The 23231-nt window shown below is 49.3% G+C and overlaps 1 protein-coding gene across 8 annotated transcripts in view; it reads left to right on the top strand.

Annotated features, from left to right (window-relative positions):
- ZBTB7C (zinc finger and BTB domain containing 7C) overlaps window positions 1-23231 on the top strand; it is a 353239-nt gene that overhangs the window by 205262 nt on the left and 124746 nt on the right. For all 8 annotated transcript variants that reach the window (XM_070513092.1, XM_070513093.1, XM_070513091.1 and 5 more), the window contains one exon: window positions 2998-3059. The gene's annotated coding sequence lies outside the window, so the exon portion shown is untranslated. The remainder of the gene's footprint in view (window positions 1-2997; window positions 3060-23231) is intronic.

A 23231-nucleotide genomic window follows, 5' to 3' on the forward strand; every position in this document is an offset into this window, starting at 1 on the left:
TCTCCCCAGAAGTGAAGTGGTACCCAACATCTGGTAGGACGGGTGGGGATGGAGGAAGAAGTGTTAGCTTGGAAAGCTGCATACTTCACATTCTCACCTCGAATCACAATTTCATTTTTTCTTTAAATTGGAAGAGGTCTGAGCGATCGCTCTCTCATTTTGCAGATGAGAAGATTGAGGCTCAGAGAGGGGAAGAGGCTCATCCAGAGCTCCTGTCAGGCTCCTCCTATCTCATAAGCCTGGATTTCTTTTTCCCCCCTTTTTTACTTGTAACACTATTTTTTGAGGCTTACAGCACATTTCAAGAAAAAAAATCAGGACACTGAAAAAAATTATCTGTGCTATTTATTCACTCTCACTAGGAGAAGCTGTTAGCTCTAATGACCTTTCCAAATTAATAAAATCTGTAAATGCTCAATTGTTGATCGCACACATTGAGTTACACGTCTAAATGACTGGAGGGAACTGCACACCTGCCTGGAATATTTAGCTCTAGGGCTCCGTAGCCAGCAGACGTGCTTTGTACCCCAGGCAGGGGAGTGTGGTCAGATTCCCTGAGAAAGGAGGCAAGGTCCACCATCCCTCAGAGAGTCTGGAGGGAGCGGCCCACGGTGTGCTCAGCCCTGAGCCGGGACCTGTGGCAGACAAAAACTGTTCGCGGCTGTCCCTGTCCAGGGGTCCTGCAGGGATTTATTGAGAGAGGCAAAACTTTTCGCTTAGGAACATAACATGGTACCTAAGCAAGTTGGATTGCAGGCTGTGACCTTCAGAGGACGCAGAAGTGAGGGATGTCTGGAGGGCTTGCTGGAGGAGGCGGAACTTGATCTAAGGCCACTAGAAAGCGTAAGATTAGCTCAGCCAGAGGGCACAGGGAGCACATAGTAAGCAAAAGGTAAGAATGAGAGTGTCACCGGAGCCCACGTACCTGGGGGAGGAAGCCGGCAGGGGGCTCGTTGGGTGGGTCTGGTTGGGTGGAAGGCAGCCACATTCTGCAAGTGGTGGTGTCTGGACTTCAGGAGGTGGGCACAAGGGAATCCTGTTTCTCAGTGCTCAGACTATGCTGCATGAGCACTGTGCTTACAGGCCATGGGTTTCCCTGGGCCAGAGTCACACTGTCCAGTTTGTCCTCGAGTCCTGGTGACAGTCTCCTTATCTGAGCTTGTGAATGACACAGGCCACTTTGGTTTCCAAGATGACTATGGACAAAAGTCTTGCAGAGAAACGCTGTGTATGCCTTGCTATTGTTGCAGGGGGATTTTTTCCTAATTGTGGCAAAATGTACCCAACGTAAAATTTACAATGTTAACCATTTTTAAGTGTACAGTTTAGTGACATTAAGTATATTCACATTGTTAGGCAATCATTGCTGCCATCCATCTCTAGAACTTTTTCACCTTCCCAAACTGAAACTCTGTCCCCATTAAACACTGACCCTCCACTCCACCCTCCCCCCAGCCCCTGGTAAGCACCATTCTACCTTCTGTCTCTAGGAATTTGACTGCTCTGGGTATCTATATAAGTGGAATCATACAGGATTTGTCTTTTTGTGACTGGCTCATTTCCCTTAGCACAATGTCCTCAAGGTTCATCCATGTTGTAGCACGTGTCAGAATTTCCTTCCTTTTCAAGGTTGAATAATATTCCATTGTATGTGTATACCACACGTTGTTTATTCAGTCCTCCACCCATGGGTACTTGGGTTGCTTCCATCTCTTGCCTATTATGAATAATGCTGCTATAAACATGGGTGTGCAAATATCTAAGTCCCTTGCCAGAGGATTTTGAACTTTTACCCAAAGTGCTTTGGGCTTTCAAATTATCAGAGCTGGTCGGCTGGCCCTGGCTGCTGTCACTCCACGAGGCGTGAACGGCTGGCTCGCCGTTTCCCACGTGTTAGGACTCTCCCGCTTTGAGCAGAGCTCTTCATTACCCTCTGCCCGGGACACAGATTGAAGGCTGGGCCGGGCTGCGTGCGGCCTTTCCCCACGCCGCTAAGCCGCTTCGGTCTGCACGTTCGCCGGTGTCAAGACCTCTTTGCCTTCACTTCTTATCCTGAAACACATCAGTCACGTTGAATTTGTCCCTCACTGAGGTAGCAAGTGCTTTGTGCTCTGGCTGGGTAAGTTCTTTCTCCCACCTTCTAAAATGTATTTAGCCACGATTGTAAAAGCCAGGGGAAATCACTCACGTGCTGTTCTCCCTCCTTGTCCTGCATCCTCCGCCTTCTTTCCTCCCCCACAAAAAGAAGATAAAGGGCATCCTGTCTTGAAGCATCACTACCTCTGGGCATTAATTGCCTCTGCAGATCCCAAACTCACTTAAAACACATTAAAGTGGTGACATACTCTGGCAGAAAGGCAGGAGGATTCACAGTTCAGGTTGGCATTGTCATTAACTCAAGTCTGTGGTGTCAGCTCCCTGCCGCACCAAACATCCCGCCTGGCCCTACAGTCAACCTCCGCCATGCATTTTCTGGCCTTTGTTGGTTCGTGTCAGCTCTCGAACATTATTTAAATGTAGTTTGGGGCCCATGCATGCAATTACCATTGTGTTATTATTCAGAACCAGATTGTTAAGATTCAGGCAGCTGTACAAGGAGATGCCCTGTGCTGGGAGGTCCAATTTAGGAGGGCCTTCCGAGCCGGAGCGCGGGGTTGCTAGGCAACCCCATGCTACAGAAGAGCAGGCCTCACTCCGGAGTGGGAAGAAGCCGAGCGCCTTCAGGGAATTGGAGGCAGTGGTCAATCTGAGACTGGCATGGCGCCGGGAGGGGGAGGGGGGTTGCGTGGGCAGAACCCGTGGGCCCGGAGTGTGGTGGGATCCTGTGAGGAGCCAGGGGCGCCCACCCAACTAGCACGCGGTGTTCCTGGGAGGGGAGAGTGTGCTGGCAGGGAGGATGCAGAGAAGGTGCAGAAGCCTGAGGTCGGCCGGGAAACTGCCGAAGGATACCCAGAGCAGGTGCTAATATGCTTCTCCATCCCTTTCTTTTCGTTGCAGGAAATGAGCAGGTTTGCAGAGAAACTGCTCGCCTGAAATTTAAGAAGAAGGCGTCGTTGCTTGTGAGTATGCATTTTGCTTTCTCAGGTCTGTAGTTTGACAGGGTTCCTTGGAAGTGGGCGGGTTTCCCTGTTTGAGGAAAGGCGCGTGACGGTGATGGAATCTGCTTTCGGTTCTTCTTCTGGAAGGTGCCTCTGGCTGGGTGGGGCTGGACCCAGGAATGCAAGGCTTCCAGTTGAAGGTGCATGGTTTGACCCCCGGTTCTGCCATCTAAGTGGAGAGAGCTCCCACCTGCACACACAGAGAATCACTCCCTTGGGGTTGATTGGTGGGCAGGGAGAGCCCAACTCCTTTGGGGAGAAGGGAGATGTGCCCTCTTTCACCCTGGGACCACAAACAGTACAACTCCAAGTTGGCTGCTCCGTTGACCCCATTTAGAAATGTAAATCCTCATATAGGCCATTTACCGGTGTGTTCCACTAGGAGCAGTCGTACGGCCCAGTCCATTACTCAACCTGAGAGCATTGTTAATCGCCAGCTGCCTGCATTATTGCTGGAAGCTCTGAGAAACATAGGAGAAGCAGCAGGCCTAAGTTCTGTTTTGGAGGAGCTTTTGGTCCAGTGTGGGAGGTGAAGACGTCTGCACATGAGGCCATTAAAGAACTTGATGAAAGGGCATACGGTCCCGCTCTGGCTCGCATGGCACAGAAAGAAATGCTGGCAAGGGGGAGCAGTTACGGATGACTTCCTGGGGAAAGAGAGACTGGAACCGGGCTGATGGAGGAAGGAGGGTGCTCCAGGGAAGAAGGAACAGGGTAGATAGAGGTGCCAGGATAGGAACACCCAACGGCCCACAGGGAGGACGTCATAGACATGAGTCTGACACGGCGTGGGAGGAAATGCTGGTGATGTTGGGCAGGGCCAGGTGGTAAGGGCTCAAAATGGCTTCATGAATGGTCCATATACAAAGAATCAGGATGGAATAAAGTGCCCCTCATCTAGGTAAATAAAATTAAGTTTCTGCCAGTTTGTCTGGGACTCATCGAAAGAAAATGGCCACATGGATTTTTCAGGAAATTTGAAATTGTATTTGAGCTCAGTACACACAGTGGATAGATTACAGGAAATTCACAATGGGGGTCCTCCCTTTATCACAGAGAGAGAGAAGATCATCTTTCTCCAGGCAGCTACAGCTGAGGACCACCCGAGGCCTGTGAGATTAATGATGGGGATACACCCTAAGCTCCAGGTGGACAGTCACCATGACAGTGCTCCCAACATCCACCTGCTTTGCCTCCGCAGCTGTTTCTCACACAGAGAACTCTAGGTACCATGTCCAGGATGAAGGGCAGCTGGGATGTATTTATTTAAGAAAAGCTAATTAATTATTTGTTCCAAGCAAGCAGGGGAAACTAGCTGGTTCTAAATCTCTGTAGTGTTATGAATTTGCAGCATGCTTGGCAGTGCTGCCTCATGTGAGCTTCACAATGGCCCTGTCACGTATTGTCTTTTTGCAGAGGAGGAAACTGAGGCTTGGAGTAGTTAAATATTTTGTTCGAGTTCACTCAGCTAATAAGTGGTAGAGCTGACTTTCATGCTGATTACCCTCTGCATGTAACTGGATATCTGATTATGGAAAGAGCCTTCTGGGTCTGCCCCTGCCCCTGCTCATTCATCCTGGGGAAGAAGAGTATTTGTGCGGTCCCCCAGGGGTCTGGTTGTGGGAGCTGTCATGCTGGTTGGTCAGCGTTTTGTTGTGCTGGCTTTCATGGGATGTGTAGTGTCAGCCTGGTAGTCATTGGCCGGGCAGGAAGGTGATTATGGTTCTGCCCTGCTTCTACCACCAGGAGCAACCCTCTGGAAAGACACATGAGGACTCCATTTGGAGCCATTCATGACTGATTTAGCTTGGGTTCCCTAGAAGCAGAGCCTGAGACAAGGATTCAGGTGTACGTGATATATCAAAGGAAAGCTCTTAGGGAAAACTTGTCAGGGAGAGAGGGTAGCAGGAGGGGAAAGGAGGAGCCGAGTGAGGATGTCCCACGGCAAGTTTCTCCTTGACTTGATCTGCATGAATGGCACTGCAGTGATGTCTGGTTTGGATGCAAGGGGCAGGCCACATGTGTCCCCTCACTGGCCACCAGCACCCAGAATGGTGCTGCAGATGCAACCCCCAAGGAGTCATCTTGACCAAGAGCAGGGTCTGGAAAAGGTCACAGGTGAATGCAGCTGGGGAGCAGGTGCCTGAGCAGGTAAAGGGGATCTGAGTGGGGCATCGGTTGCACCTATGACCGTGCCTGTGAGCATTCACTGTTGTGAAACCAGCCAAATGTAGTTTCCACTTTGACCCAGCAGTAATTTACATTGTAGTTAGCTTGCATTTGAAAAGTATGGGTACTAAAACAGAAATCAGTTGTGTCAAAGTCTATTTTGACTGAAACACTGATGTGTTTTTTTAAATGTAATTTTACTCAATAAGTAATATAGTCCCACGGCTCTAAGTTCAAAAGTGCCAAAAGGGGTACTGTGAAAAACTTCCTTCCCACCTCTGTCGCCAGCAGCCTTGCCCCTCTCCTGGTGACAACCAATATTGCTGTGGTTTTGGGTTACTTTCCAATGATAGTCTCTACACGTCCACAATGGGGTGGGTTGGATTTCAAAGTTTGGTGAGTCTGATGCCGTACGGTAAGACACTGCCTTCTTAGTCCTCAAGAGTCAGCAGTTGGGACTATTCCAGAAGAGGTTGGGCTGAAATGTGCCTTTTCTTTGAAGAGAGAGTAGCTCCCTGAGTCAGCTTTCAGTGGAATGTTCAAAATGCACCCAAACCTTAAACATTTCCAAACTCCTTAGAGTCATGATAGAAACAATTGATATAAGAATTGCATATTATTATTATTTCCTCATTAAAGCAATCCACATATAAAGAGTTCGAGATGCTGTATTACAGCCCCTGAAATTCCCAAATGTTTAAAATAGTTTAAAATTTTACTTAATTCACAATTTAATTCAAATTACTGCAGCCTCACTGCATTTGGCATCTAGGGTCACTTGCTCTTGTTTGGCGATGTACTGAAATGCGTGTGGTTCCAAGAGTGGGTAGAGATCCACTACTGTGTCAGCCCCGTGAATTCTCACTCTGTTTTCCATTTATGAAGTAACTTGACTGTAATTTGGAGGTACTTTCTTGACCTAGGAGCTGGTCAGAGATGGAACAGGCTCTTTGTGGTGAGCTCCGTGTTGTAGGACCTGTTGAAGGGGCAACTGCCAGCGAGGTCAGAGGAAAGCTGCCCTACGTGATGGGCAGGGTTAGAAGACTTCAGAGGTCCTCTCGTTGCTAAGAGTCCAGTCTGTACAGCTTTGGTGTCCTTCTTGCCTTTCTAGGCCTTTTAACTCGCTTCAGATCCGGGCTGTTGGGCTCCCACGGCATGCTTATCTTCTGAATTTTGGGTTTGCAGGTTTTGTCTAAGGCCTTAAAACGTCCAAAGAGAACTTACCTTGTAATCTCATAGGCCCGGCGCGTATGTTTTTCTCTTGCAGATGAGCGCCCTCCTTTCAGTTCTCCTTCATGTTTATGCTCTCTCTCAGGTTACAAGAAAACCCTTTAACTTGCACATGACCTGTTCAACCCTGAGACTGAATTTGGTGGCACCCCCATGAGGCAATGAAAAAAAATCTCATTTCCGTCCAAGAAATAGAATCATTATCTTGATTGAAATAGTGTCTTTCCTCAACCTGCAACCAGATAAAGCCTCACATTGGTGGAGTCCCCTTATCACTGCATGGAGTTTGCAGGACACAGAATGATGGCCTGTCAGCGGCCTCTTGGGGGGTGGGTTCTGGAAGGCAGAGGCCGCAGCTCTTGGTCTGATTTGGATTATACAATGTCTGGTGCAATATAAAATAATTCGATTAATGACAAATATTATTATATTAAAAGGAGAAGGTATGTAGAGCCTGGAGCAGCAAAAGCAATAAATGCAACTCCTGCTCTCATTATGGTGGTTGTGTTTAATTAGACAACATCTAACAGGTATGGGCCATTGCAGGAGTGGCTGAAAGCCGTAGGTGTTTATGTACTTTGAGGGTGTGAGTGTTGTGGAATCCTGTGCCCACCAGGCTGAGCTTCCCAGGGCTGCAGTCAGAGGAAGGGGGCGTCTGGACTGAAGAAGGCAGACCAGGTCCTAGTTTTAGGTGGAAAACAGGACAGCCAGACCCCAGCAAACCATCTTTGGGAAGGAAACTGAAAGAGCTGTGGGCAGGGAGGCAGAGGGTCTGGGTTCCAGCCAGACCCATGATTGTACCAGGCAGTTTTGGGCTCTCAGGACTCAGTTTCCTCGTTGTTCAGAGAGAGTGACATGGGAGTGTCAGGAGAAGGAAGTGAGGCAATATTTGTGCAAAGTCCCGGATGCTGGTTGCACACACCATCCACTGAGAGAGGATGCTTGGCTAAATCCAGGGCATTTTGAGTGCTTACTCTGTGACAGGCATGGTCTAACCATTTTACTTGTATTAACGCTCTTAATCCTCACAACAATCCTATGCATTAGAAATTTTTATTATCTGTCTTTTATGAGTGAGAAGGAACAGAGAGGTTAAGTAACTTGCCCGTGGTTACACAGCTGGTAAGTGACAGAGCTGGGATTGGAAGGTAAAGAGTCTGGTTGGAGCTCTTGAAAACTTAAAACGGACTTCATCAGAACTAAATAATACCGTTCAAACATCTGAGGCTTTCAGCAGACCTTAAACTATAATCTTGTGATAGGGAGAAACAATAAGAATAATAACATCTTTGTAACGTTCCAGGAGTCATAGAGGTGGTTCCTGACTTGCCCCACCCCCCCAACTTATCTGACTCCTATCTGGTCCATTCCCCATCTTCCTGCAGAGCCCTCTGGCCCTCGGGGCTGTGCTGCCTGCCAAGACGTCCCCAAAGACAGGAACCATCCCCCACACCCCGCCCCACGCCAGCTTCACTCCTCTCTCCTTAGGCGCACGACACAAGCGAAATGAAAGCCGTATCTCCAGAATCTTGTTTTCAAGGAGTGCTGCCCTGTCGGTGAGCCTGCCTGATTACCATGGTAATCACCAGCTGAATGGAGTGATTTTATAGTACATTTCCATCGGAAATATGAACAGGTGTGCAGGGGAAATCAACATTTATCAACAAGATAGGTCTGGGGAGATTAATAGTAAGTTTCAGATTACTCAAGGAAACAAAAGGAAGAAAGAAAGAAGAAACATCCTCAACCATAGTCAAGGTCCTTCCAGCCTTGCCACTTCCTGCCCCCTCCCACCCCTCCCTCCTCCCTCCAAGCTTTTCAGGCACATTCCTCCTTGCCCTTCCCTCTCCTATCCCCTTTCCAGTGCTTACCCATCTGCCAAAGCCCAGCTCTTCCAGGAAGCCCTCCTTGATCCACTCAGCCTCCGGGAGTCTCTGCCTCCCTGCAGCCCCCACATTGGCCTTGTGTAGTTGCTCCCCAGCTCTCTGGAAGGCCCCTCGAGGGACATGCTTCATCTACTCTGTGACCTTAGCCACCAGGCACAGGGCCTGTTAGCCAGCTCTTACAGGCTGGACGCTCTGGTCCCACCCACGGTCCTCAAGGACCATGAGCCTCCTCTGAGCTAAGAACCTCACTGTCTTCCTAGGGGCCCAGTTAGAAATGCCACCGTGACACCTCTGGGCCACTCTAGGGTCAGAGTGCCAAAAGCCAGATTTGCTTGTTCCTGGGAGAACTGAGGAGTGATCTGCATTGTGGTGTTCCTCCCAGAGCTGGAGGCGGCGGGAGGCTTCCAAGAAAACATGCAAAGCACTTTTGATTTTGAAGCCTCCGGGTGCCTGTGTCATCGCCCCCTTCACTTCCTTCCAGATCACTTCTGGCTCTAGATATGGGAAACCACTCTCCCGGGACCAGGAGGGGCCTTCCCCCTCCGCTAGAGGCCACCTGGGCTCCTCGAGGAGCGGGGGAGCTCCAGCTCAGGGAGGGGCTGCAGAAGAGGCAGCCTTGCACCCTCAGGCCCTGACACACGGACCACAGCTTTGTCCTGGGCTTGCCAGTGTCTCAGACACAGCAGGTCAAGGTTTCTCTGCCGCCGTGTGTGCAGGAGACCAGAGGGACCCGACAGAGGCCTCTGCATGAAAGGCCTTCTTTTCCACTTTCAAGTAGGACAATGCATCAGAGAAGTTGCCAGACCCACTCCGACAACGCGAGAGGCATTAGCTAATATTTTGATTTTAATAGAGTGAATAATAAAGAGCCCCGAGTGTCTCTTGGAACTAATTTTGAAGAACGTGTTCTGCCACACGTTCCTCTAGTTGAATCGGGCTCCTGAAGGGTTGATAACAAAAGGTTGAAACCAAAAAAACAAGGCATTTCTCCACCAACTTTTCTCTCTTTTAATTCCCTTCTTGTAATGCTTCTCAGTTAACAGTAACTTATGAAAAGATGAAATAAAGTTGGAACAGGAAGCGGCGAGCCCCAGAAGGGGGCCTGAATGGCGGCTGCCGCTTTTGTTTGGCTGTGTGAATGGCTTTGCGGTGGGTCCCCTCACTGAGCGTGGTAATACAGGCATCTGGGCGGACAGACACCAAACACACTTGGGGGTGGGGGATGCATTGCCTCTCTGCGCAGGTGTCTGCATGAGGCAGGGGCCCCGGAGGAAACAGGTGGCACTCTCAAAGTGGGTGATTTGAAGAGAGTTGAGTCCAAAGGCCAGTGCAGGGTGAAGGGAACCCAGAGGACCCAGGGTGGTACCCAAGGCTGCGAACGCTGGGGGTGCTGAAGGCGAAGACAGTGAGGGGGCCACCCTACCTGGGCTGTGACCTGAGGCACCCCTGAGGACAAGGAGACAAGGCATTAACCACCCAACCTCCCTCTCTCCCTCCCTGCAGTCTCCCTCCGGGGTCCCCTTGGCCGGGCCAACAGGAAGGAGGGCGGAGGGCAAGGAGCCCACTGCTGTGTTCTGTGGGGGTCAGCCTCCCGGGCCCAGAGCTGAGTGGAGAGGGTGGGGAGGGGGCCTGGAGGGGCAAATAGAGACAGCGGCACAGTGCCCCTTCCCCACAAGACTGGGGGGCCGGAGGGCAGAGGAGGAGGCCGTGCGTCCTCATCAGGGCAGGCCTGGTCTGAAAGCCAATTTCAGGGGCTCCAAGGAAGTTCCTAGCCCAAAGGAAGATGTCCCCTCCCTGGCCTATTCTCCAGGGATCAGAGTTCTTTTTACCGGAACAATACTGTCACTAAGGGTTCTCCTGGGAGAGGAGAGCCGGGGCCATAGCCAATCCATACTGAAATGCCACATCTGATCCGTCACCAGGGGAAGGAGCTGAAGGCAGGGACCTGAGCAGCTCCAGCCAGGCGCCAAGGGAGCCACTAGGAGTGGGCCTTCAAGGAAGGTGCAAGCCGAAAGGAAAGGACTTTGTAGGTGAGGAAAAGCATGGGTCAGGGCTCGGAGCAAAAGGGCACTGAGTTCAGCCCGCCTGCGGTGGCCCCGGGACACTTTGCTTGTCCTGGATTCACAGTCCTGCTGGAGGCCACCTGTAGCTCTTGGAACTGAAGATGGGTCTCAAGCGTGCACCCTGCTGGAGTTTATGCTGATGAAAAATAACGCCAGTGAAGCGATAGCTCACATTGATCCGGCCCTTTCTAGGGCCCCCCCTGAACTAAGCAGTTGCCAGCATAATCTGTTTTAATTGTCCGGCAGCCGATGGGGTGGGTATCGCCCTGCAGAGGAGAAGCAGAGACACAGAGAGGAAAGTCAAAGGCTCCAGGCCACACTGAACCCAGATGGCTGGATTTCGGAACTGCCCCCTGGCCTGGCCGCCTGCGGGGGGTCCCCTGGCCGAGGAGAGTGCACCTGCAGAGATGAGAACGTCATCCAATGTTGGAACATACATTTAAAATTATTTTATTTGGAAATCATTTCAAATTAAAGAAAAACCACAAAAATAAAAGTAATACAAAAAAGACCCTTATATCCTTGTATCCTAGACGCATCTGTTGTTAAAATTTTACCCCATTTCCTGTATCATTTGCACTCTCTCTGTCATTTACACACACACACACACACACACACAACCGTTCTGTCTGAACCATTTGAGGGTGTGACCCTGAAGACTTTAGCTCTCTATGTATTCTCCAGCATAGTCATCATGTGGCTGATTAGTAAATGTAACACTGATGCACATTTTCATCTAATTGACCAGTGTGCTATTGTATTCCGATTCCCTCGGTCAACCTCCAGCCGAGGTCTGTCTCTGGTTAGGTGTTGCCTTTAGTTGTCAGGTCTTTGGCTTCCTTTAATCTGGAACATTTTCACAGCCTTTCTTTGTCTTTTATCACTTTGACACTTTTGAAGAATACAAATGCCCCGTCTTATTTTTAATAAAATGTTCCTCATTCGGGGTTTGTCTCATGTTTCCTTGCCGTTAAATCAGGGTTCTGCGTTCTTGGTCAGGATCCTTTCGAGGCAGCCTTGGGGTCTACCAGACAGTCCCATCTGGAGACACTCTCTGGTCCTCTTTGGGGATGTTAATTTTGATCTCCCAGTCAAGTTATCGCCAGTCGCTGCACTGTGTAGTAACTGTCTTTTTTCTCCCTTATAACTAGTAAGCAGTCTCTGGGAGGACACTTTAAATCATGTAAGTACGCCATGCCCCTCACCCTTTTCCCCACAGGGGTAATATGCATTGATGACTCCCGCCTGATCCTATCATTAACAGGATGGTTGCAAAGTGATGCCTTTCCATCATTATCTCCATGTTTACCAGTTGGCCCTTGGCATTCTACTGTAGCAGTAGAATGTATTTATACTCTGAGCAGTCTACATTGACTATGATGAGCAGTGAAATGTATTTATTTGTCTATTATCTGTATGGACTGATGAATTTCTGTTTTTCCAAGAGTTTATTAATTCTCACTGTACTCAATTATTCTAGTGCTTAAAGTGCCCCAGATTTGACTCATAGGAGCCGCTACAAGCCGACTCCCATGATATTTTGATGCTCCACCATCCCTGTCTGGGAGCACTTTCTTACTTGCTGGCATAACAAGAGGCTCCAGGCTCATCTTAGTACCTGCCCTCCACTAGCCATGCAATTAGCCATGTCTCTGAGGAGACCTGCTTCCTTTCAGTGGGCAGTGGGATTAGAGACCAAGATCTGGGCTCTGGGTGTGCTCATTGCTGCTGGGTGTCTTTCCTTGTTGCCTCTCTCAGGGGACAGACCTAGGAAATACATGTATGTATATACACATATTCATACACACATATCCACGTATGTACACATGCACATAAACATGCATACATGCTTGCATATTCATATGTTAGAAATCATGAGTCCACATTGATAGCTCCAATTCCAATCCTCCTCCGTGGGGTTGCTTCTTGTCTTCCCCCATTCCTTATTTATATGTCCTTCTTCCACAGTGAAAACTCGGGCTCCCAAAACCATCAACACATTCACTCATTTGCTTAATTCTATATTACTTCCAGAATAGTGTCAAAACTGCCTCCCCCATCCCACTACAATCAACAGACCTTCCCCACACCCCTGGACCACCTGCTGTGGCCATAATACCTTGGATCAACTCTTCCTTCCTTCTTTCTTTTCTTTCCCTTCTGTGTGGCTATAGTATTTATTTGAAATACAGTTAGGTTCATTTTTTTCAATTTGCTTTCAGTTCTAGGGATTTTTTTCCTTCCCATTCTTATTGATTTAATTTTTTTTAACAGGTAGAATATTAACATACTTTCAAAAGTGAGAACCATACAAGAAGGTGTACTAAGAGCTGTGTCACTCTCTCCTATATTCCTTCTGCCCCATCCTTCCCTTGTAGATACAAGGAAAGGTTAAAAAAAGGTAAAAAAAAATATTTTTATGCTTATATTTCTATTGCTTTTTGTAAAGAAAAGCACATTTTTAAATATGTTTTTTAATTTTCCCCTTTTCTACACAAAAGATAGCATATTATATATGCTTTTTTTGTACTTTGTTTTATGACTTCAATAATATCTCCTAGAAAACCCTCCATACCAGTTCATAGACATCTTCCTCATTCTTTTTCATAGCTGCATAGTACTCCACATGTCTACATCCCATTCAACCATTCTCCTATGTATGACCACCTAGGTGTTTTTCCATGCTTTATGATTGCAAATAATGCTGCAGTACGTGTGCATATGTGCTTCATATGCTTGGAAGTGTATCTTCAGAGTAAATTTCTAGGAATGGCATTCCTGGTTTGAAGAGTAAACATGTTTGTAGTTTTGTTAGATTATTTCCAGATGCCCCTCTATGGGCTGTGCCACTTGGTATTCCCTCCTGTGTCCTCACAACCTTGCCAACAGAAGATGTGGGCAAGTTTTGGAATTTGTGCCAATCTCATGAGTATGAATAGAATCCCAGTGTAGTTTTAATTTGCATTTCTCTATTATGAGTGAGGCGGAGCATTTTTTCATATGTTTAAGGGTAATTTTTATATTCCTTTTGTGAACCGTCCATTCTTTCGCCCAATTTTCTATTGCCCACTTTTCTATTTATTTTTGTTCTTTGTCTCTCAATTTTTAAGAGTTTTAAAACTATACCAGTGATATTAACCCTTTATCTATGATATACGCGGCAAATATTTTCTCTCAGTTTGTCATTTACCTTTGATTTTACTTATGGTGTTTGCTATATAATTTTTAAATTTTTATATAGTCAAATTCATCAATTTTTTATGGCCTCTGGATTTTCACTCATAGTTAGAACACCTTTTCTTATACTCTTGTTATAGAAGAATTCACCCATGTGGAAACATAATTTTTAATGGCAATATGATATTTCACTGGAAAGATAAACCATCATTTTAATATAGATTCTAGAAAATGAATTGGAGTTCTCAGATGGAGCAGAGGGCTGACGAGTGCGGAGCAGGAGCAAGTTCAAAGGTTGGAGGTGGGAAACCCTGCACCCTGTTGATTTTAGGACAGAGGAAAAGCTCTCTCTGCCCTGCAGTGGTGAACACTCGTGCAACGAATCAAATCTGCCCTCAGGACACCATCCACTGACAGGACCCACTGGGGAGGAACTTCAAGGGAGGGCTGGGTCCTTTGCGCTGGGCTGGCGCAGGCACAAGTGAGCCACAAAGGGCAAAATTTAAGGAGGCCTCATTCTCAGGGTGCTGCAAATGCTGGGAGTGAGGCCTCCTTAAATTTGGCTCCCTAGGTGCCTCACTTACCTCCCCTGGTCCTGCCTCTTCTTTGGGGAGAAGCAAGACTTGAGAGGCAGCTCGAGGAAAGGTGGAAGTTAAATGAATGGGGCAGGGAGAAGTACCACTGGCCCTGTCTGAGCGTGTGGGAGAAGCCCTCTGTCCATCAGGGCACCGGCCCCATCGGGGAGTGGCGTGGTGTTGGAAAGGTGGGGTGGGGAGGAGTCTGGATTTCACCCCAGAGGTGGTGGGGAACCACTGCAGGACTTTAAGAAATTTGGGGCCAGCCCCGTGGCTGAGTGGTTAAGTTCACGCACTCCTCTTCGGTGGCCCAGGGTTTCGCTGGTTTGGATCCTGGGCGCAGACATGGCGCCGCTCGTCAGGCCATGCTGAGGTGACGACCCACATGCCACAACTAGAAGGACCCACAACTAGAAATATATATATACAACTATGTACTGGGGGGCTTTGGGGAGAAGAAGGAGAAATAAACTCTTTAACAACAACAACAAAAAAAGACTTTAAGAAATTTAAGAAATTTTGTCAACTTGGGTGAAATGGGGATGATAACGGTCTCTTCCCAGACCTGCTGTCAAGATGGAATAAGATAATCCATGTGAGCGTTTTCTGTTGGCATCGGGCCTGGCACGGAGTGGAAGCTCAATAAACATTCATGTCCTGTCCTTGGAGGGGATCTACTGATTTTCTTTAATCAGGGTTCAAGTCTACCGCCCTTGACACGGTGGGGCTGCTCCAATCACAATGTAGGAGTAGAAAATGGTAACAAACAAAACGTGAAGTAAACTAACTGTCCGCTCACCGCGGGAAGAGGAAGGTGGCGCTATTCAAGGATGAGAATGGAGGCGGCTTTTCAGAGAACTGGAAACTGAGGCCCAGGAAGGGTCTCACAGCGTGAATGGCTCACAGAAAGTTATTGTTTGTGCTGCCACGCGTCCTCTCAAGAGATACGGACACTCATTCCCACCCTACACTCTGCCTCCGCCCCAGCCCTAGAAGGTACGTGTGCTTGTGTGCCTCTGCCCACGGGCTTCTCCACAGCTTCACTGAGTGCTTCCTCCCTGGACCGTGCTGACCCGGAAGGAGAAAAGCAGAAAGCTGGAAGGAGGCAGGAGATAGGATGGGGAGAGAGCCCCACTGCCCTCTCCACCCCCAGCTCACATCCTTGAGGGAGGAGCCACCAAAGGACCCAGGCCTGTCATTTCCCTCCTCTTCCCAGCATCAGCAGCGGGCCCAGTGAAGGCCATTCTCTGTGGCCCCATGTGTCAATCAAGTGTGTGGGAAAAATAATAAGTCTGCAGCCATGTGGCTGGAGCTTGTCCTTCAGAGCTTGCTTATCTGCCTCTCCCCCAGGCTCTTGCTGATTGAGGCCAGGAGGTTGGCTGAATCTCCCAAACCACACTTGAGGAGGGAGGGCATGCCCATGCCGGCTCCCCACACCCACCTCTCACAGCAGCAGGCTTGTGTAAGTGGCCACCCTGATGACCTGTGTGGTGATGCTTAAGGGGTGCCCACCTCAGACTCATCTTTCAAGCAGTGACTGCTTAACATCCAGCTTTAAAGCTTCTTCAGCTTCTGTCCATGGTTTGAAGCCTGTCTGTCCTTTGTGGCCCAATCCAATGCCACCTCTTCCAGGGGAGCCTCTGCCAACCCCAGGCTCTATTGCCTCACTCCCAGTTGGGTGATTGGCAAGTGCCAGTTGAGTGTGGGCTGTGTATAGAGCCCAGGGCACACTCCCTTTGGGGTCAGAAAGTGAAGGGTCTCTGCCCTGGTTGGAGGTGGGAAGTGGGCGATGGTACGGGCAGAAGCACCACTCCCCCATGACATGCTGGGGGAGGGACCACAGCAGGCCTCGGAGGCGACACGGTGAATCTCCTGTCATCTGCCATCTGTCTGTACAGGGAGGATGGACATGGAGAATGGCATGAGCCCAGGGGAGGTGAGTCAACTGAGGAAGGCTGTGGATCCTGACCTTGAAGGATTCCAAAGATGTGTAGGGGGCTCTCCTAAATACTCCATTCCTTTGCCGAAGTATTAATGGTCTTTTTCTCCTCTTGGTCATCTCTGAAAGACTGAGGACCAGCAGGAGGCTGAGGACCAGCCACATTCACCTAGTCCAACAGCCAAGCCAAAAGAACATGAACATATCTGAAAATTCCCAACTCCGGGGCTGCCCCCTGGTTTGGTACGCGCTTCTGTGGGGGATGTTTCTCCTTGTTTCCGATGCCTCTCTGCCCCCCTGCAACCCAATATTTCTCCAGGTGGATAGACCTCAGGACCCCCAGCTCTCATCTTAGCTTGCCTGTCCTTCTCTGGGGAGGCTGCCAGGCCCACCGGAGCTGTGGCGAATGGGTCCCCGTCTCTCTGTGACAGGCCCAGATGCCCCCTGCAGCATAGGAAGACTAGATGCTAGTTAGCCAAGGGGAGGGGGCTGCTTTGGCACAGACCCAGCAAAGGCAGCGCCTTTCATCCACTCTTCACTGGTGGTACAGCGCAGGGCGGTTAAGCAGCGAGGAACCCCATCACCCCAAGTGCATGTGGCAAGAGCCCCCTTGGTGGCTGGCCTGGGCTTTCACGGGTCTTGCTGGGGGAAGGTTGCCCTTGCGATGAGCACCAGTTCAAATGGCGCTTTCACTGAGCAGATAATGGGATGACATTTTAACTGTATTTCTGACAAGTTAAGAGCAATGCAGGGTTGGGGAGTAGATGGAGTCAGGGGAACACAGAGTCTACTCTCCCTCATAAGGAGGAGAGCAGACGATATGTCACCCAGAACAGGGCACTTTGGAGAGTAAAAGTGGGGCATTATTATAACTATAAGGGAAAACAGGTGTAAAATGGGACTTTCAGGGCAAACATGAGACTTCAGAAGCCAATATGATTGGCTCTATGTTCTCCTCTCCATTTTGCCCGTGAAAACAAAGAAAGATTTCAAGCCCTCTCCAGGTGATGAATGAGTTGTACAGCCCTTAGGATCCCACGTCACCTTTCCAACCCTTGGCTCCCTCATCCTTGTGTTTCATTCATTCATTCTGCAGATATTATTTTGTGCCTTCCGTGTGCAAGGCAGTGTGCCAGGTGCTGGAAGTTCCAAAGCAACCATGACAGGGCCTGGCACTTGTCCATCACTCTCATATCCCTGGGTCCCTGCCACCTCCAGAGACACAGCTGCAGCCATGAAGTCATGCGGCCTCGTTTGGGGAGCGGAAAGCAACAGTTAAGTAAGGGCAGGGCAAGGCTGTCTCTGCAATATGTCCCAGCGAGTGGTACAGACAATGGCAGAGAAAGGAGCTGGGACGTGGGGTGCATTGTGCCCATGTTATGGAAGAGGAACCTGAGACCCTAAGAGATGGAATAACGTGCTCAGCAGCATACGGCTGGGAGGTGGTAGAGCTGAGATTCAAACCCAAGGCCACCTGACTGCCAAGTCTGTGTTCCTTCCTCATGCCTCACTTTTCCACTGTCTAACTTGTCTCCTCCCCACAACCCCATGCAGCCATTCTGGCCAGCAGACCCTGTGGCACAGAGAGACCCCCACAGAGACAAGACAGGAACCCTGGACCAGTTGTAACACTCACCAAGAGCTGTCAGGGGGGCTTAACTCAGCCCCTTTCTTTCCACGCTCTCAGATGCCACAGCTGGGAAGTGGTCCCAGTAAAACGTCTGTTTCTAATCTTCCAGAGTGGGAAGGGTCGTGAAGAGGTGCGATAAACATTCTGGAGCTGCTCAGAGATAGGGGGAGCTTATAAGAAGCCATTTTTATGCTTGATGCAAAAGACACAAGACCAATAAATACTATTCTTTATGCAACTTCTGCTGAAATGTCAACTAGAAAACTGTCCCAGACAGAGAAAATGATTCACCTATACAGCCATGGGACAGATGATTAGATCTCAGGTTGGCTGTCTCTTTAATCTAGTGCCCTTCCTCTAATCTGTCTGCCCCCTCACTTCTTCATAAGCACCTAAGAGTTAGTTTGCATATTTTAAAAAATCATTAGTGAGATTGAGCATTTAAAATAATTTTAGTGGACATTTGTGCTTTATGTTTTTCCTTATTGATTGATAGGAACTCTTTATATAGTATAGGTGTAAACCTCTGTCTGTTATATATAATGCAAATAGTTTCTCCCAGTCTGTTGGCTTTTAACTTAGATTGTAGTATCTTTGTCATATAAAACTCTTTTAACTTTTATTTAATCAAATCCATCACTTGTTTTTCCTTTATGGCTTGTGGGTTTTGTGTCATGTTTAGGAAAACCAGGACATAGACTATGTATTTGTCCAAAACAAATTTGCCAGAGCTTCAGGTGCAGAGGTCCAGGAAGGTTGTCTTGTAGCAAGCAAACATTTTCTGAGGGCCTTTGTGCACAGAGCCTCTGACCAGGAGGCCCAGGACAGCTGTTGATGAGCCCAGCCCTCCTCCTGGACACCTCACCCAGCACCCCAGGTTCTGTGCTCGCTCTGCTGGTTGCTCCCCACAGGCTGAAGCCTGGCTGATAAGCTCAGTGAATCAAATATTGACTGGTGCCCTTGGAATGTGTTGTCCTGGTCACCAAGGCCAAATCAAGACATGGGGACTTGTCTGTTTTTGCAGCCCTGTCCTCTTGCCCTCTCTCTTCCCCACACTCTGAAAGGATCTGAAAATCTACTAAGACTGTTATATGTGGGCAGGCACCTTTTCCTACTGTTGCTGCTTTTATGGGAAACTTTTCACGGAGCTGAATACAGAAAATTACCTTTTCAAACATACCAGTTGGTGTAATTTTATAAGATCTGCAGTAATTGCCTTAGCATCTTCCCAGAGAAACCTTGAAATCCAGTGGCTGCTGTGTTATAAAAGAATCAAGAAGTTTGGGTAACGGGAAAAGGACTATTAATCCTGTTAGGGCTCATCCTTACTAACTCATTGTTTCTGGCAAGGGGGAGAAAGATTGCTTTGAAAAGCTTCTTGGAAGGACCCAGACTCTTTTGGAACACACACACACACACACACACACACACACACACACACACACGCATACCCTAGCAATGCAGTGGCCTATATCTAACATTTCCAAATAGGTAACTCAAGCATTAGGTCTGTGCTGAGTCTTGCTGCCTCTGGTGTCCCCATATCATAGTGCCACATGCTTTCAGGGTGCATTTTCTTTTTTCCCTCGGCAGGGCTGAGTAACAGTCAACTCCAAAGAGAGGAGGCAAGAAATGGAGGCCCCAGTGAGGGAGCAGCTGGCAGGGGGAAGGAGCCTGGCCAAAGGCTCAGAATAGCTGGTTCTGGCGCCAAAGGGTGAAAAGGGCAGAGGAAGTGGGTAGGCTGGGGCCCCTGGGAGGGGCAGCCCGCACTGGGAGGGGCAGCGAGGGAGGCTGTGCGGCTGTGGCCTGGAGAGCACTCCTCCATGGGAAGTTTTCAAAGTGGAGATTCAGGAGTGGGCGGGAGGCCTATGAGGGTGGAGGAAGGGTCTGGACTTCGCCTCCGGCCAAGGAGGGACCGGACACGGGGCTACCTCCGGATGGCCATTGTGCAGAGAGTGGACACAGAAAGCTCTGGTGGAAGGGTGGAATGGGGTTCAGCGGGCCAGAGAGAGGCAGGGCCGAGCAGAGATTGGGGCCAGGCTCAGCCCGGGGCTTTCAGCCAAAGACCCTCCCGGAGGTGGAGGAAGAGGCTCTCTGGGGCTGGGGCATGGGGACACAGCATCGGGAAGCTTCCCTCCCGTTCAGTAAGGACCACGCAGGAGCTGCTGAGAAGTGTCGGTGGCCTCACTGGCTGAGTCCCAAAGGCTTTGTTCCAGTGTGGACAACAGCTTCCAGGGCCATTCGGCAAAACCGTCACCAAGTATTTATTTATTTATTTATTTATTTTTATTTTTTATTTTTTATTTTTTTTTAAAGATTTTATTTTTTTCCTTTTTCTCCCCAAAGCCCCCTGGTACATATATTCTTCGTTGTGGGTCCATCTAGTTGTGGCATGTGGGACGCTGCCTCAGCGTGGCTTGATGAGTAGTGCCATGTCCATGCCCAGGATTCGAACCAACAAAACACTGGGCCGCCTGCAGCAGAGTGCGCAAACTTAACCACTCGGCCACGGGGCCAGCCCCCGTCACCAAGTATTTATTGAGCACCTACTGGGTACTGTGTTCTGGACAAGACTCCACAGAAAAGAAACAAGTAAAGTGCGATAAGCAAACATAGCAAATATAAGTTCGGAGCCCTTAGCAGCCCCTCCCAATCTGATAGCCTGCTGAATCCCAGAACCTCAGGAATTGAAAGAGATCTTTCCAAGATCAGCTGATTGGCTCATCCCCAGGGCTTGGATTCCACTCTCCCACCCTCGCCAACCTCTGACCATACATCCAGGTGAGAGGGTGCTCGTTGCCCAAGGCTCCTCCTTTCATCTTGTGGCAGCGCTGGCTATTAGAAGGAGCATGGTGGAGCAGACTGAGCATCCAATGGGACTCAGAGATGGGCTCCAGGCCCAGCTCGACTTAGCGCTCAGCCTCCTGGTCCTCATGTCCCAAGCAGTCAGCACAGCCCCGGCCCCATCTGCCTCTCAGGGCCGTGGTAACAGCACCTTACACTTGGGGCCCTGGTCACTGTTCACAAAGGGCTTTACCGGCCTGACTTGCCTCATGGAGCTTCAGTGATGTTAACTGAGCACATGGATGCTTCTATCCTTGGCTCTGTTTCCACTGACATGCTCTGATGTTATCTGCACCCAGCCCTGAGAGGGAGCCTTTGTTGGGACATTTGTTTTCATTTTGTAGGTGGGTAAACCCAGGCTCAGAGAAGTTAAGCGACATATCCAAGGACACACACTCAGCTTGTGATGGCAGAGCAGAGACAAAAAGTCTCCTGGCGCCCCAGACCCATGTGCTTCCCACGCCAGTGCTCTGCCTCTCCCGAGGGAGATCGAGAGACAGCACCAATCAGAACGTTTGTCAACTAGGCCACTCCAAACAGTGCCCTCACTTTAAACTCTTCCCCCCACAACAACTGGATGCCACAGCTACCCTTTACTGAGTGCCTGCCACGTGCCAGGCACCTGATCTTCCCATGTCCTTCCCGTGTCCCAGAAGCACCCTTAAACAAAGTGGGCAATGAGTACTGATTCTAAGAGAATCACAAATGTGGCTCCCAGAAAGCAAGACGTGCCCTGCAAGTTGCCTGTTTTGTCTTTTGAAAGCAATGCAAGTTTTTCATTCTTCTCCATAATCATCTCTATTTTTTTTAGTATAAAAAGAATGCATTTTCCCCAAATGGTTGAGTAAAATTGAGCATCAGAAAGAACTGCCACATTGTGTCCCGTGTCTTTGTGTAGCATCTGCCACACACCCTAGTTTGCAGGTCACAGACAGGCATTCCTTCTCGTCCTTAGGACAATTCCATGCAGTAGGTATTTTCACTTCCATTTTACAGATGAAGCATCTGAGGGTCAGAGTGGTTGAGCAGTGTATCCTAGGTCAGGTAGAAAACAGCAGCACCAACACTCAAATGCAGAACGCTTTCCGTTGTGCGGAGGTTCTGAAAGACACCGCCCCACCCACCACGTGGTAGATCACGTGATATAGATTGAAAAGGACCTGGAGGGTGGGAAGGCATCCTGGAGGAGCTGGGGTGTTGGCAGACAGAGTGCAAAAGGGGCTGCCTGCGGAAAGCCTCATGGTAGGAAGGGGACTGCGGGCTGGAACCACAGGGAGGGGTGGACGGTGGGGAGGAGACAGGGAGAGAGCTGAAGGTGAGGTGAGGATTAGATAGAATGGCATCTGTGTGCCTGGCACGGAGCAATAAAAACTCTGTGAGGAGTGGCTGCTGTGGTCAGTATGATAGCCTTCCTCGTTATTATTAAGGAGCTCAAGTTCACAGAGTTAGGGAGAGGATTCGTGTTGGCCGGCGTCCAGGGCTCCCTTTTGAAGTTAATCTTGAGGGTAGTGAGAGGAGCGGGTAAGCAGGAGAGGGCTGGGGGTGTGGCTCAAAAGGCTCATTGTGCAACAGGGATAGAGCGGCAGGCTGTCCCCCAGGTGTTAAGGTTAAGGTTAAGGTGGCAGGTTAAGGCAAGGCTGGAGCAGGTCCTGAAGAGGCTACGGCGGTTTGGGGCTTTGATCCCTGAAGGGCCAGGACTCCTCACTCTGCCCTGGTTTGCTCCCTGAATATGCGCAAGGCCATAAGAAAATGGGCAGCTCTATAGGGCGACTCGTGCCCAGCCCTGGACACTCGTCGTCGTCTTTTCTAAAGGATGGCCTAATTGGGAGTGTCAGCCCCCGATATGTGAATAACTGAAACAATGGGTAACTTGTTGCTCTGGGCAGACTGGTTCAGAGCTGGGGGCCAAGGGGAGACAGGTACTCTCTCCTCTGAATTGCTGTGTGAGCTTACACAAGAGCCTTCCCCTTGCTGGTCTGCAAATGTCCTCCTCTGTGAAATGAAGGGGTTGTAAGAGTCCCTTCCACCAGGGACACTGGGATTTTGTGACCTTACTTGTTTGTAGGAATAGCTTCAAACAGAAAGTGTGATGCTTCACTTGATCAGCAACAGGGTTCATGGAATTGTTTTGGTTTAAGATTTACTGAGAAACGATATAGCTGTTCTCCCTTTACCAGCTAAGTGACCTTGGTGACCATGACCTGAACTTTCTGTGCCTCATTTTCTCCATCTGTAAAATAAGAACAACAATAATCTCCATGCAGGGTGGGGGTTGGAGGCCTGGTGAGGACTAAATGAGTTAATATGTGTAAAGTCATTTGAATAGTGCCTAGCACATAGTAGGTGCTTACTAAATGCCTGGAGCTCCTTCTGTGTGCAGAGCACTGAGCTGAGCCTCCTGAGACATCCAGAGAAGGCCAAGGCCCATCGTCTGCATTCAAGGGGCTTATTATCCTTTGCTTCGTGATGCAAGATGGTCTCTCATGAAACAACAGCCAACAAGAAAGTGCATCATCTAAGTCCATGAGTGTAAGAGCTGGGGGGGTCCTGGGGGTCAGGAAAGGAGGAGAGGGAGGCGAGCACTTGGCCTGGGCCATGGGTAGCAGAGAGGGAAATTCTA

Source organism: Equus asinus, chromosome 7 (assembly GCF_041296235.1).
Source record: "Equus asinus isolate D_3611 breed Donkey chromosome 7, EquAss-T2T_v2, whole genome shotgun sequence".
Lineage (NCBI taxonomy): Eukaryota > Metazoa > Chordata > Mammalia > Perissodactyla > Equidae > Equus > Equus asinus.